Source organism: Oreochromis aureus, linkage group 10 (genome assembly GCF_013358895.1).
Source record: "Oreochromis aureus strain Israel breed Guangdong linkage group 10, ZZ_aureus, whole genome shotgun sequence".
Lineage (NCBI taxonomy): Eukaryota > Metazoa > Chordata > Actinopteri > Cichliformes > Cichlidae > Oreochromis > Oreochromis aureus.
Window position 1 is genome coordinate 10,237,961 of NC_052951.1, and position 15,926 is coordinate 10,253,886.

Below are 15,926 nucleotides of genomic sequence, written 5' to 3' on the forward strand. Positions count from 1 at the left end.
AACAGGCTCATGCACGTTAGCATTCCGACCTTGCAAGCTGTTCTATGGTTTATGGGTTCATAACTGTAAGATTGAGGTGTAATAAGCGATGGTAAAATGAAATGTCATTTGTTACTTCATGTTTGAGGTTGGCACACACACACACACACGATTGCTTTCATCTGGCTGCACAAGGCCAAAAGCCAACTGCATTTATGTTTCTTTTTTTTTTCAGTTAGAACCTACATGTTACTCCATGTGTTATTGCACTGCGAGAGACAAGGCAGGAGTTTGTGATCACTGTCATTTGATTGTCTTTCATGAAAGAGAAAACGCACAAAAAAAAGGAAAATTCTATCAGGGACTTGGCCTTGGATGAGACAGTTTTCTTCAAATACCTTCTGGGTTTACTTTTGTATTATTTGCTTGGAATGCTCAATGCTAAAATTCTCACTTTAGAGCCACTTTAGATTATTTTTGGTGTCATAATTGTATTTTAGATTAACAATAGAAAAACAAAAACATAAACTAGAGAACTAAAGACATTACACACTGGGGGGAAAAGCCTTAATAAGGGGATACTTTGAAATAAGATACTTTGAATTGTGCAAAAATATTATATTTTCTAATGTATTTATATGTTTTCATATAATCCAGTTCAAAGTGCTCCAAGCAGACCTTGAAGAAGAGGCGGAAGATTTACACTTCCAAAACAAACAGTATGTTTTCAGGTTATGGCAAAGTCAGCGTCGTGTTTAAATCCAGAGAAGGTTTGATCACTAGTGTGAACGCTAGAGTTCGTTTCTGTTAAAAATACCCAACACAAAATAGCCTTCATTAGGATAACGCACACCCAGTGCACTTAAACTGATTTTATTTGTGCAGAGTTAACATGCTCTTATATTAATGTTCAATATTTCCATGGATACTTCTTGGGTTTGACTCTCAGTCCTTTTTTTTTTGAGTTGTGAGTGAGTTCCACAACGAGAGTCTTCAGGGTTGTGCACTTAGAGAAAGTGTTTATCAAGAGTCCAAAAATTCCACAAAAGAACCCTCATGCCGTTTACAATTGTACTGTGTGGGACTGACCTGAGCCCTTAGAGATTTATCAAGAACATTCTTCACAAGTCTGTGATTCTTGTTGTTCTGAACTTTGGGATTAGATGTAACCCATAGTCACTGCAGCAGTACACTTAATACCACTGACTAGCTGTCCATAAAGCTGCACACTGGACATCACTTCTTACATTTGGAGTCTTTAACACTCTAATGGTGGGGTTTTTAAAAAAATTGAACAATAAAAATCAGGACAAAACTGCACTAAAACCCATCTGCAGCTTGTTTATATTTGAATTGTGGGAGCTGTTACTATCCCCTCATCGCATCCCGTACCTTAGCCAAGTGTCTTTAACCCTTTTTGATATAAAACATTTACTGTATGCTGGGTTTAAACCTGTAGCTGCTGTAATGGAGGCTCGGAGATTTTATTTTCTGCCCGAAGATGTCGAGTCAGAGGAAAGGGAGGTTAAAATGACCCAGCTCTCAGTCATATCACGACCACAGAGAGGAGAAGCTGTAGAATAGCTTGACCTGACCCATTATCTGTGAGCAAAGTAAAGCTGGAGAAAACGCCTGTGCAAATGCCATGGTAACCATCTTGTGCAACCTCCTTTGAAGCAACATCACATAACAGTGAACCATAAGATAAGCCAGGATAAGGGCCGTCCTGTCTCGCGCGCTCCGAGAAGAATATCACGGCAAAACCCATTAAAATGTGCGCTAAGTTAATGCGTCTTTTTATTAGTGACACAGGCAAAAGCCCATTAAAAAGGGACACGTGACCTTTCCTGAAACACAAAGATCCACCTTTTAAATTCATTGCACGTGATCCATTAAGCAGCTGTAATATTTGATTAATTTTATTTTATTTATTTATTTTTGCAGTGGTGTACAAACTCCAGCTGGCATTCAAATATGACATGTATTCTTAAAAAAATTATATTATAATAAATATTCCTTTCAAGCAGTCTGTCAGTGATGGTTATTATGGAGCTGTGGGCTGTGTTGACATGAATGAGACACATTTGACATGATACTTTTTATTAGGGCGGCAGCCCATTTTGCTGTTATTTAAATGTCACCTTCTACATTTTTAGATGGGGATTTGATAGCTGCTTTACGACACCGGCGTAGTCTCATCGGCTTGGAATACAGTGAAGGACACTGACGACAAGTGTGAAATACAGCAGAACTGCAGGAACTGTAGATAACCACTTGCTTTCTGCCACTGCTGCAGGATTGAACTGTTGCTCGGTGTAAAGTACACAAGAGTGTGTGATTCATGTCAGCTGGTGCTTGGGCAGTTCAATCACTGCTTTACAGGAGCCCAACAAATAAAGGTGAAGTCATAATTTGGGAAGTCAGTGAAAACTGATGCGGTGATTAAGAAGTCATTGTGTCTCCACTGTCCTTTTTGTCTCTATCACCAAATCAATATTTAAAGCTGTGAGAACGTGGCCAATAGAAAGATGCTAGGTAATGCAATGCGCTCTCAATTTAAAAACACAGAACAGCAATGATCAAACTCTGACCAGCGCTGAACGGCATACCGAATATTACTGATGTTTAAAAATGTTTTTCAAAATTCGGACAAAAGCAGCAGACGTTTTGCATTCGTTGCTGAAAAATATGAACCCCTGGGTGTGGATTTGATGAAAAGAGCAAGCTTTGAAACATCACTTTAAGTGGCGAGCTTTAATGGGAAAATTGGAACTTTTTCAAATTTTGTCTTCTTTTGAATCTTGGTCTCTCACCTAAAACATGCACTGTACACAACATTTAAATAACTTCACATTAAACTTGCTGCCCTGTGTAAAAATTATCCTCCCACAAGGATGATTTGTTGTATTTTATTTATTATACATTAAGTCACTAGATGCTGTATCCTGCTCAACTTGGTGTAAAAACCCATGTTAGATGTGCAAAATACAGCCAAAAGTCTATGTATGTTCTTTGTTATACTTTGAGTGTATTTTTACTGAATATCTAGATTTGATTACATCAGATGAAACTTTATTAATCCCTGGGTTCCTCCGGGAAATTCAGTAAGAGGTGTTCCTGACCGGGAATCGAACCCAGGCCCCAGCGGTAAGCACGCCTATTGCTAACCACTAGACTACCAGGGATCGACAGCAGGTGTATGTGAAATTTCAGTTTCCTAAATACAGTTCCTCAGTGTGCCACATGTAGGAGAAGCTGCTCTGCTGATGTGCTACATATGCTAGGATTTCTACTGTACATAGTGATTCATGGGTAATTCAGCTTCATGTAAACACCTAAATCATTATATTACACCATCCATATTTTCACCTGATCATCTGTATCTCCAGAGCATGCTACTGCTTTCTACAAGCCAGCCTCTATGCTGCTTGCATTGTGACCATTGTTTTACCAGAAGAACAATGGCTGACCTTGACGATCATTTTCAGTTGAACGGAATATTCTGCTTGCATTACTAATCTTAGGACTTCCTCAACAACTGAAAATAAATTCAGCAAAAATACAGAATAACAAGACACAGCTCAGGTCGCTTGAAATGATTGAACATCGAGGACCACTGTGGTAGCATAGGGAGTTCAGATGCACCCTTACAGTATGTCAGGTAGTTCAGTCAAACACATTCAGGGCAGTTTATTGGAAGGAGCAGTCCACGTGAACTGTGTGAACACTGCTCTGTGTTATTCTGCTAATGATGATGAAGCCAAGTGGCATGGCGGAGCTGCTCTGGTGTACAAACTATGACAGGAGAGAACTGAAAAGTCTCAAGAGCAGAAGTGTAAGCTTCACATTTAGTAAACAACAACCTTCATCCAGTTAACTACTCGTATTCTCCTCATTTTTTATTTTTTTATTTTTATTTTTAAAGTCTGTACCGGCATTGAAACCCAGATTGCGCCTACCCCCATCTTTTATTCAGCTGACCTCACAGCAGTACCTTTGGAGTACAGGAAACCTCTCAACACTTTTGGGCATACAAATCATTCCAGCAGAATACATCACATACAGCAAGTCTTAGTGCTTTATGTAAGCTAACCCAGAAGATCATGACTGCAGCCATCCCATCTGTTAAGAGTACACCTTCCAGTGAACGTGACAGTCAGTGTTTAACTTTCTGTAGCTGTTTTGTGTTGTGTCACCTTAAATAGCACAGAGCGTATTTACTCATATGAATGATGCCCCCATTGTAAGATGATGAAGCAGGCCCGCTTTCCATGTTGCTGAACTCCGTGGGACCGGCTGCACGACTTATAGACGATTGTCCTGCCCATTATCACGCTCATTGATGAGCAAACATAATGCACCTGCTCTCCCACGCATATAACGTGTGATGTTTTTGTTGTTGTTTTTTTGTTTTCTATTCTAAATTTATTTTAAAATCTGCCACATTTCCAATATGATGCACATCAACATTACCAAATAATAGCTGCTCTTTAATGGATGAGTTTAAAATGGCTGTAGACAAGTTATTATAATATTGATGCGCTCTGGGTATCCATCGATTTATGCCAGAGTGTAATAACACTTGTTCTACAGTGTTGCATCTCAGACAGTATTACAGATTCCCCTGGCAGCAGGTTTTCATGAAATATAGATGTAAAACATATGATAATGGCTTCCTGAAGATCAAAAGAAAAGCATATTTCTTGCAGCCGTCACCGATTGGTCTTGTGCATTACTGATAATGATTCCTCAATATGTTGAAGTCCAGATTGCACAGTCTGGATTTATCTTTCAGTGTCTGGTCATTGTTACGGTGCTATTTTGAGGGCAGCGAAAGATTTGCAGGCAATTTGCAAAACACAGTGTGACTTTTATTGCAGCAAAGCCACAGGAGTAATATATTTACTAATGAATTTAGCTTTGACAGCAGTCTTTCACCAAAAAGCTCTCCGCTAAACAAGATAATGGTAATTAATGGGAGATCTTTCCCTTCAGATCAGTTTTAATTTCGGCTCAGAAGCATGGCTCTATATTTAGTTTTTTGAGGAGGAGCCGCTAAGGACCGGTGTACATTTTCAACTCCTCGGCAAGGTGACCTCCTGCTGTTGTGTGAAAAAACCTACTTCAGATCGTGATTGTGCCTGATCGTAAAAAGCTGATTTTTCTTTGGATCCTTACTAAAACGATGTGAGGTTTTTTGCTTGGTCTTTTAGACCACAACATTTTCCCTTTCAGTAACTTAAGTTAGATTAAGCCTTATGTAGTGAAAGCACTTGGTTAAAGGTAGATCCAGCTTTTGTAGTAGTGATTGTTATTTCACTTTTTATTTAAGTCTAAGGGTGGATAAATGGAGGTTAAAAAAGTAAAGAACGGGAAAAGAATCTTTCGACTATGAGTGTCAGTGTTGCATAGCTTGTCCACCAGAGGGCACTGTGCAAATTCACTGTTCGCAACAAGTGTTTGTAATCCTACAAACACAACAAGCTGATCTGAGCAGTCGGGCAGAGCAAAGCGTAAATGAGTAATTAAATAACTACACGTAACAAGTGTTAGATTTGTTGTGTTTATGTTTTATGTGTCTGAAAAAAGAATTATCAGGTTTAAATCAAGAAATATCGGTACTGGTGTTCGTCCTAAAAGTCCTAAATAAGTCAAACAATCAGAATATACAAGAACCTTATTTAGCAGATACACGGTCCACCTAATATCAGTTTCCATGCCATGTCATCCAATCAGATGAGTGTATTTTTAATTCCTTTGAGGCAAATGTATTTTATTGTATGTATTTCAATTATTCAGACTTTTCTGAAGAGAATGAAAATGCTACGTATTACTGCGTGAGCTGATATTTATGGTTTTCAATGCCGTTTTCCCTTTTCGGTGTAAAAAAGGGTAAGAAAAAAACAACCCGAAAGACTCAATTTGTTATTCTTGGGATCCCCTGCTGATATTGCAGGAGTAACTGCATTCACACTTATAGAGCTCGCCTGGTTTAATTTTCAGAGGAAAAAGGCTGCCGCGTTGCCAAAGAGGAGAAAACGCTACGCAGGTTATCCAATCCAGCCTTGTTTTAAAAAACATTTTAATTATTCATTTGTTTGGATGTGCAGAACACAACTGGCCTACAGTGCATTACCACAGCAGTTAGGGAGATGGGTTTCAGCAGCGCTGAAAGACTCCAACTAAACAAACAAGAACATGCGAACAGAATGGATGCCATGTACTTAAAAACACAAGACAGTCATTGAATTCCAAACAGGGAGACAGTAACACGCTGGTGTAATCGCATCAAATGTTTCAAAGCATCTGAGCAACTAAACAAACACCTTTGCTGGTGTAAAGACTTATTCAGTATTGAATGAAAAGGTTTATTGATACTCATGGTTTTGGATTTGAATTGGTTACAAAATTACCGTGTATTATCCATTTCACAATACATGTTTTTGCTCCTATAGTATTATAAATGGTTTTGTGTCATTCTAAGTAAAATCTTGCTCACGCTGGACTCTTTACCATTACTTTATTAAGAAGTTATCCGCCCAGTTTCAATGCTGTTACCAGCTGTTAGCCCAACATACATATTACAAGTAAGCAGGCTCCCACTATTACCTATAAATAAGCCCAGACGTTATCTGCTAAGAAAAAGATAATGAAGGAGACACAGTGGTTGTATGATGTCTGTGGGAATGCTATTGTAAGCTAGCGAAAAGAGCTTTTTAACCTGTACGTTACAATGTCAAAAAAATCCCTAAAGCCAAGCAAGTACTTTTGGTACCTGAACCTAAACAAGCATTGTGTGGAAACCAAAGCAAATCAGGTAAAAAATGATTTGAAACAAAAAATATTCTAAAAGATTTTGCTAAACCAAAGTTTAAATTTGACATGGTAACATTTCTTCATAAAACTATGTGTAGATGCTGTTGCGGTCTTTTCTTTTCATTCTCACTTCAACAGGAGCTTCTGTGCACAGCATTACATCTACTTACCACCCAGTCTTAGTATTACAGCTCCATTTTCCTGCTTTTCCTGTTGCACTTCGTGTTATGTCTTTTCAAATCTTTCAAAACATCCGTGGTTCTCTCCAAATACACACTCCATTGTCAGCATGTGATCTCTGTAGCATAGCCTTTTTTTAACGGACATGGTTTTACACCAGAAAGAACCACACAATCTCCTAATGCTCCTTATGTGTATTATTTCCCCTTGAGAGTGTAACTAAAATTCAAATTGTAACACCCATTAAAACATATCATTTTAAATCCATAATAAAGAAAAACCTAATCACATTTTTGTTGTAATGTTCAAAACACAAGTGGCTAGACTTTGATTATATGATAGTAAAAAGGCAAGGCCATGCTTGTTACTGTGACAACACAGATTGCAGTAATAGTTCAATTAAGCATACGCTCAGTTCACATTAAAGTGATTTCACCCAGCAGGGGTATGTTTAGTTAGACCGGGGGCAGTTTACATAGACAAGGAATTACCGAGAAATGTCAGGCCATTTTCTCTGACTTCTTGTTGTTGTTTCTTTGAGTGAGGTCTCATTATTCGCAAGGTTACCTGAAAGCATTCAGTCAAAAAAGACGAGGGCTTTTGGTACTACAGCTCCATTTTGTCGGCCTTGCAAACACACCACCAGGGAATTCTTGTCAAATCCTTCCTAACCCATTTGACAAAAAGAACACGTTTAAGCAAAAACATAAATGACTAGCGCCTGGAGTGTTGGTGTTACTACCAGGTTATCCCCATATCCCGCTGTCACACATACAGTAGACCACTGTTGATGTGACATGTTTAACATCTTAATACAGGGCTGTGTTTAATTGACTGAAAACAATTATGATCGGTGAAAACTATTTTCTTTCATTCTTTTCAACATGGGCTTCACTGTAGTTTGATATTAATTTTTTTAAATAATATTCAAAACTCGTTAAAACTTTACAGACTAGTCTATCTCAGAGTCAAACAGAACTGTGGCTACTTGGTGAATTTGAATATTAATGCTTAGTCCTTACAAGCAAAATTTACATTTACTTGCATATGAAACTGACCAATGCTCTAAAGTAAATAAGAAGATTTTAAAAATGTGCGATAACATACTGTTCTGGTTCTGATAAGTCAAGATTGTTGCCTCCTAGAAAGAGATTCTTCTCTCTTTTCGTCCGTGGCTTATGAAATCACGGTTAACAGCCATGCTACTTCTCCTTTGACACTACTGAAATTGAATTGGTTTGAAATGAGCTGCGAGGGAAACTTTATGGCAGAATGGCCATTTGAAAATATGAACAGCGCAGGCAGAAAAGTACTGACAAGTGACGTGTTATGAAGGTAGACCGCCATGTGGAAAGTGAAATGAAGCAATGACTGTGATGTAAAAGTGCTGGCCTTTGGCTTTAGGGACATTTGAGGTCCACAGTAGGTTTGTACAGCACTAGGGTTTGTATCACTGTTTTAGATGTGTAAATCCTTGGTTAGATACAATAGAGGAAACCAGACCAGACGGGAAGTATTCAACCTATGCTAAGAGTATAATTCTTTCCTAGTTATGGTTTGACATGCTGTCTTAAAAAACTATCAGTGTGATTTAAGACCAGGAGGAAGAGCTCTAACATGACAGCCAGCAAACCACTCTACCCTAACTACCAGCACCTGCCTGTATTGTGGCCATGGCTGATTTTACCTTTCCACCATTCTCCTCACATTATTTCCCAAGCCTTCCCCTTTGTGCTAACCTTGGCTTCATATCTTGTTCTTTCCATCTTTATTCCTTGGGATATTTTTCTTGTGCTATTATTATTATTTTCCTTTCTCAGTTTTGTTGGCAGAAAAACTATCACGTCATCTGGAATCCTTTTAAGAAAGAACAGATTGTTTTTTATTATTTTATTTAAGTTGATGCTCTTAATCCAGTGAACAGTGTTTTTAAGATAAAAACAGCTAATAACTATAAGACCTTTAATATTTTAATTAAGATTAGTTTTGTAATTGATATTTTTTTTTTAATTTTTATTTAAAAAAACAACTGGGAGGCCTGCAAAGTTAGTATTTAGTACCACCCCTTTGGCAAGCACTACGCTTGTCAGTAGAGAGACTTGCAGTTCACCCTTTTATACCTAGTTACGCTAATATTCCCGAGACTTTGTGCATATTTCTAATCACAGTTGTCATAGGCATGGAAAACCTTCAACTTATTTGGTATTTTTTAGGTAGTCCGTTGTGGATTTTGAGTGAGGATTTTGAGTTGTTGTGTATTCAGCCTTTTGACAGACACTGAATTGCTTGGTATTTAACTGAGCCCGTGCTTCCGTCTACCAGTGAAATGTTCCTTGTTTCACTGGCTGCAACACAAGCCCAAAGCATGATCGATCCATTCCCGTGTGGAACATTTGGTGAGCTCTTGTTTTCATGAAATTTTGCACCCTTCCTTCTCCTGCAGGAATGGTTTTCTACTGATGAATGTTCCATAAAGGTCATGCTTGTGCAGGTGTTGCTGCACAGTAGAACAGTGCACCACCACTCCAGAGCCCGCTAAACGTCCCTAAAGGTCTTCTTTGAGTCAAATAGGGGTTTTGATTTGCCTTTCTAGCAATCCTATGAGCAGCCAACTTGACCTCCTATTTCAGTTAACTTCTATTTCTTAATAAATCTTCAATAGAAAGAGCTTCCTAAAAATGCACTGCTATTTTGATTTCACATTCCCATCTCAAGTATGAGAGGGAACTGCTTAGAGGTGCACAGCTGCTGATTGTTGGGACAAGATTTGAGGAGTATTTCTAAAGCTTTGAAAATTGGATCATCTGGCCTTTCTTACTAATGACTAGTGATATATCATAAACTGAACAAGCTAAGTGAGGTCTTATGTTTCTCTTACTTTGCCCTCCTTTGCCTTTTTTCAAGCAGAAATTGTATAAAATTGTACGAAACGAAAGTGTTGTTTGACGGTAGGGCTGTCCAAAAACAGACACTCAGATACTAACTGAAATAATGATTGAAACAAAAAATTAATATTGGACCATTGATGCCACCAACAAGGCACATAGCCCCTCCCCTCACTAGCTGCCAAATAATCGACCTTCATAACAAGAGGCCAGTAAAACTTCCATTTCAGTAACACTGTACAAGTACTAAACATTTATCACAACATTTTTTAGAGTACACATGTAAGCGTTAGCTGTTTAACTGTTAGCAGTTTACTCGATAGCCACATTATCCATCTATTAAGTTACCATTGAGCAGTAGCGGTTTTAGATACGGGCGACACGGGCGGTTGCCCGGGGCGGCATCGTGGTGGGGGGCGGCATCACGGGCATCGGCAAAAAAAAAAATTGCTCGTACTCATGCTGCCCCGACATCATGCCAGCGCATATTGGGAATGTCATAGGCACCGATCGGTTTTCTATCGCCCATTTGCTGGGAGTAAGGGCGCCCCGCCGTTTGCGGTGCGCCTGCTGCTTGCGGCACAGGGAGGAGAGGGGCGGGCGGCGGGGATTCTCTGGCTGGCTGGAGCAGCAAAATTACCAACTCGCAAAATAAAACAAAATAAAAACAAACCAACAAATACGAAAACACCAGACATTATGATACAAACTTACAATTTGCACCGATGTTTTTTCAAAATTCTATACGCCGAAAAGTGAGCGCGAGAGCCTCGAAAGCGCCTGCGCGCTGCTGAAGTCAAAGTAAACTTTATTGTCATCTCCGCTACATACAGTCCAGTATATAGAGAGATGAGACGACGAGGCTCCAGTTACAGCAGTGCAAGTAAACAAACAATAAATATTTAAGAGTAAAAAAAATAAATATACACTTTAGGACTTGGGGTAAAGGGATCAATAACAATTTAAAATGTATATTTTATATTTTGTTGATTTAAAGTCTCACACACAACCCGTTTTTAAAGTTTAAAAAAAAGAGAAAAAGAAGAGGAGGAGTGTAGCGACTTCCACAGTCGCTAGAGGCCGGGATTGAGCCTGCCTATTTGACTGACGCGCTGTCAACTTTACGCAATAATGCGAGAGGTGGAATTGCTTCCTTGTTTATTAAAGTGCTTGAAAAGTTTACAGAGCAATGTGATCGGCTCATGATTCAAACTCTTAAAACATCACAGGCTCTAATGCAACAAGGGGAAACTCGTTGTGCTGCGGTCAACAAAAACTACGGCTACCCAGCCCTGCTCTGTCAAAATCAAACCAGTGAATGACAGACTGACAACGCCCTCTTAATGTCACCGCTACCACCCACGTGACTCCGTTACACATCACCATAGCAACCAAACAAATGAAAACCCAGTGAGCATTAAAATTCAATACATTTAGTTATGGCTCCTACAAGGAGAAATGAGCAAAAGATACAGGTAAGCAGATGTGTCATTGGATAATGGCAGGTCATGTATCCTAAAACATTAAGAATCAGAATACTTTCTTAATCCCTAAGGAAATTATGTGGGTTACAGTTCCTCCAAGAAGAAATGGTAAAAATAGTAACAGTAACAGACTAAACTCCAAACAACATGTATATATATATATATATATATATATATATATATATATATATATATATATATATATATATATACAATAATATAATATTAATTAGTCAGTGTCAATTGTTGATTTGTCCTGTTCTCATTGTATGACCTAATTATGATGTCTGTTTAGTAGCCGTTTGCATACAATGCATACTCTCTCTCTTCATGTGTGTGTGCGTGCGTGTGTGTGTGTGTGTGTGTGTGTGTGGGGGGGGGGCAGAGGGGTGTTCACCCAGGGCGCCAAACAGGCTAGGACCGCCACTGCCATTGAGGCACCGTTGAGGCAGTGGCTTTGTAAAAAACAATAATGTCAATGCAGGCAGCCAACGTTGTCAGCCAACTGTACCCACCTGTAACCTTTTTTTGTTTTGTTTTATTTTTTGTTGCTCTCAGATAACTTGGAAAATGGTGTTGCTATTGATGGTGTTGTTTAATCTTCTATTTCGTTTAAATCCTCTTCATTTTTGTAATTTTTTGCCTGTGCTATTGAAAACACTGAAGTGTCCAAGTATCTGTATCAGGTTTGAAATGCTAACTTTGCTTCACTGAGTCATCATACTATTCTACAAAGATGCTTTTTTTGGCCATTATTAAACACCAAGTAAGGAGCAGATAGTAGAGAACCTGGAAGTGTGGAGGTACATCAGTGCATACCTCCACACTCCCAGGTTCCCTTCATGAGAGATTGCATGTATGTGAATGAGAGGGCGACAGGTGGAAAGGTCAAGAGTGAGATGTTAGTGACATACTATGATGTATCAGGTTGAATGCAGCTTGAGATGGTTTGGACATGTCCAGGAGGGATAATGAATATTTTAGACAAAGGATGTTGAATATATGAATATGAAAGCAGATTAAACACAAAAACATAGGAACAAAAGAAATGTTTCATGAGATAGTGAATTAGTGCTACTAATCTTTGGTGGCCACCTGGTGAATGCCTTCTAATTCTTTCATTGTTTGCTAAATATAACTATTGTAAATTCAAACAAAACTGAGGTTATTGTAGGGCTGCTCGATTATGGCAAAAATGATAATCACGATTATTTTCACTGAAATTGAGATCTCGATTATTTGACGATATTTATTTAACAATAACAATGTATTGAATAATGGCTTTAAAGATTGTCAAAAAATAATATAAAATAGTGTGCAAATACTGATTACAGTGCAAATGTTTGCAATATAAAAAATAAATGAAAAATGTAAACATCTATGTTTAGTGAACTTCAAAATACTGCACAATATTTGATCCACGTCTGACTCCGCGAACCCATAATGTTTCCACCAATGTTCCCTCTAATTTTTCATGTGTCTGAGCGAACACACAAACTCCCTGAACGATCCCTTGGACCACTGTGAGCGACATCAGACGTGTGCACTGTGGTCACGCCAGCATCTAATCCATCCAAGTTACATGGTTTATTAAAATAATCAAATTACAGCATTTACATTTATGTTAGACTACTTTTAATTAACTGCTTTAGCCCACTTACAATGAAAATTTAAAAAATCCTGTTCATGACCTGTGTAGTGTGTTAACACTATTGGAAGTAAAAATAACTTGAACTCCAATTTTGAAAACACAACTTTCTTTCTCTTTTTTTTTCATAAAGCTCTGACTTGTATTATGAGTATGAGTCTGTGGTCTGGGAGAGTCCTATAACTCTCTGTCTGCAAAATACAGTATATAATGACCAATGCTGGGCAATTAATTATATAGTTACTACTTCAAAAAAGTAACTGAGTTTGGCAAACAAAGTTTTTTGCAGCTATTTTTTTTTTTTAATGCAGCCAAGGCGTTTTTTTAAATAAACATTTCAAACTATTTACAGAACAATCAGCTGTTCTGCATCAAATCTGATGCCACACAAATTATTTGTGCCACTCCAAAAAATAATTTCTGTCCACTATGAGATAAAGGAGAACACCAGCCTGATACCTGCAGGCCTGACAACAGGAGATGTATCACTCCTGTAACACCTGTAACATTCAGCAGTCGCCTCATTGTTCTGACACACACAACAAAACTATTGACTACACTACACACTAACTACACACTAACTACACAAGATTTGCGCTAAACGTCTCAAATCTCTCACATCTCAGAACACCTCCGTCACTCCTAAAACTTCCCCCCGTTTCTTAACAACTAGACGCCACGTTGCCATATCATTTTTTTGATTGGTCGACACGGTACTTTTTTCGACCAATAGGAAAGGGTGGGGATTTTTGGTTTTGTTTTTGCTCACAGGCGGAGAGTGCTTTCGAGCGTTTTCCTTATAAAACGCCGTTTTTACCGTTTCTTCCCGCAGTAAATATAAACAACGATAGTATTCAGGAAGAAAACCAAACATTGCAGATATTTTTATCATAACTCTGGTTTTACGTGGCCTATCAACACAATTTAAAAACTGGCATAAAGTCCACACTTTTTCCGTCAGTTGTTCCGTCTGTCCTGCTCACATCTCCAGTGGTTGTACACGTTGTCATTAATGTGGCTTCTCTGCACATCAGGCACGCCGCTTTGCCAGCTAAAACACCGGTGTCGGCACATAAGGACGCTGTCATAGCCTGTCAACAACGTTGATTGGCTGCGTATATACGAATGTGAATCGCATTATTGACTAGACTATGGGATAAGGTGGCATCGTTCTAATCCCATACAGGAGCAGCCAGTCACTTACTGACTAACACTGCAAAACAGAATTGTTAAAGTTTTAATTTTCAATTCAATTCAGGTTAGATTTTTTTTGTGCGCAACGCAGATTTTCTGTGCAGAGACCGTGCCAGCAGTGCGCAATTGGGCACGTGCGCAGCTTAGAGGGAACATTGGTTTCCACACCACTGAAGTCGTTTTACCTCTCTTTTCAACCAACGGCATTCTTTCTTCAGCAGCCATTATCCTCTTCTCTCCAAATAACTTCTGCTTAGCTTTCCGAGCTTTCCGAGCTTCCCTCGGGTCCTCTTAATTGTTTGCCACACGGAGCAGCGCGAGAGTAAAGCACGAGGGAGGTGCTAATAATCGGCTCAGTCATTTTTAATGATCGTTGAAAACCCAGATCGTAATCGAGATTAAAATTCGATTAATTGAGCAGCCCTAGGTTATTGTACTAAATAGAAATCCTAGAGACGCAGTTTATAACCAGATACCTGCTCTGGATGGTATTACCTAGACTATTTATTTCATATTAGCTTCTCTTCACTGGCTGGGTCCTGAAAACCTCACACTACTATATGATCCAGACTGTGGACCTGCTTGTGGTTCCATCTCTACTTTTAGATTTAGATTTAGAGCGTTTCTTTTTAGCAAAGCTTATAGTTAAGGCTCAATCAGGTGAAACTGAATCCTTCCTGGTTTTACATGATGCACTGAGGATTTTTCTTCACTCATTTGTTTTCTTTTCCTGTGTGTTTATGTAACACTACTACATTTAATCATTACCAATAATTTTAAAACATTTATTTTTTATAGTTTGTCTCTTGTCCTGCCCACACTGCCTCCCCCCCAACTGGTCATAGTCAGAAGCCTGCTCCTTCCTCAGTGTGGTTCTGCTGGAGGTTTCTTCCTGTTAAAAGGGAGTTTTTCCTTTCCTCTGTCACCAAGTGCTTGCTCAAAGTGGTTGTCTGATTGCTGGGTTTTTCTCTCCAACATTGTAGGGTCTTTACCTTACAATATAAAGCGCCTTAAGGTGACAGTTGTTGTGATTTGGTGCTATACAAAGGAAAGTGAATTAAATAAAATCAAGTGCAATTGATACAATATGTAATATGTATTTGGATACAATACAAATACATATTCAAAATATTAAACAGTGAGTTTGGAATATTATTCTCATGTAATGTTATTTTTATAATTGTTATATTATTAGTGATTTGTATAGGCTTTGACGGCAGTTTGTTTTACCAACTTGCTACGCATTCCATCCAGACATTCACCAAATAAAAGGAAAGGGATTTGCCTGTCAGTTGGATGTGGATGTCACAGAGGGTGATGAATTAGTCAGACGTGCACGTTGCCAGTAAAATGTTCTTAACACACCCACATCAAGAGCATGAGACAACCATTTGCAGCATTTTCATTGGGAGTCAGATACTTTGGGAAATAATAAAATGGGTTGTAGCTTGTCGGTTTACAAACTAGAGGCTGACACATTACATGAACATTCAATGATCACATTTTAATTTGGCCAAAGTAATTGCAGGCCCATTCAGAGATTGATAAAGTTTGAGTTTCTTGTTTTGCTACTCTCAAGCTGTTTTTTTACTTTCCTTCAGTAGAATCAAGACGAAAGCTGATTGTAGATTTGTTTGGGGGGGGTGTAGCGTTGAACGTGCATGCCCAGAGGAATGCAGGATAGTTAATTCAATTTCATTCTGAACATCTTGTAAATTTGACCCCTCTAGACACATTTTC

The 15,926-nt window shown here is 38.6% G+C and overlaps 1 protein-coding gene across 7 annotated transcripts in view; it reads left to right on the forward strand.

Annotated features, from left to right (window-relative positions):
• LOC116329136 (neuroligin-2-like) overlaps positions 1-15,926 on the forward strand; it is a 146,307-nt gene that overhangs the window by 80,548 nt on the left and 49,833 nt on the right. The window contains exon 1 of one of the 7 annotated variants that reach the window (XM_039618585.1): positions 11,320-11,335. The exons of the other annotated variants lie outside the window; for them this stretch is intronic. The gene's annotated coding sequence lies outside the window, so the exon portion shown is untranslated. Of the gene's footprint in view, positions 1-11,319; positions 11,336-15,926 lie in introns of those variants that run through there. 7 annotated transcript variants of the gene reach the window in all.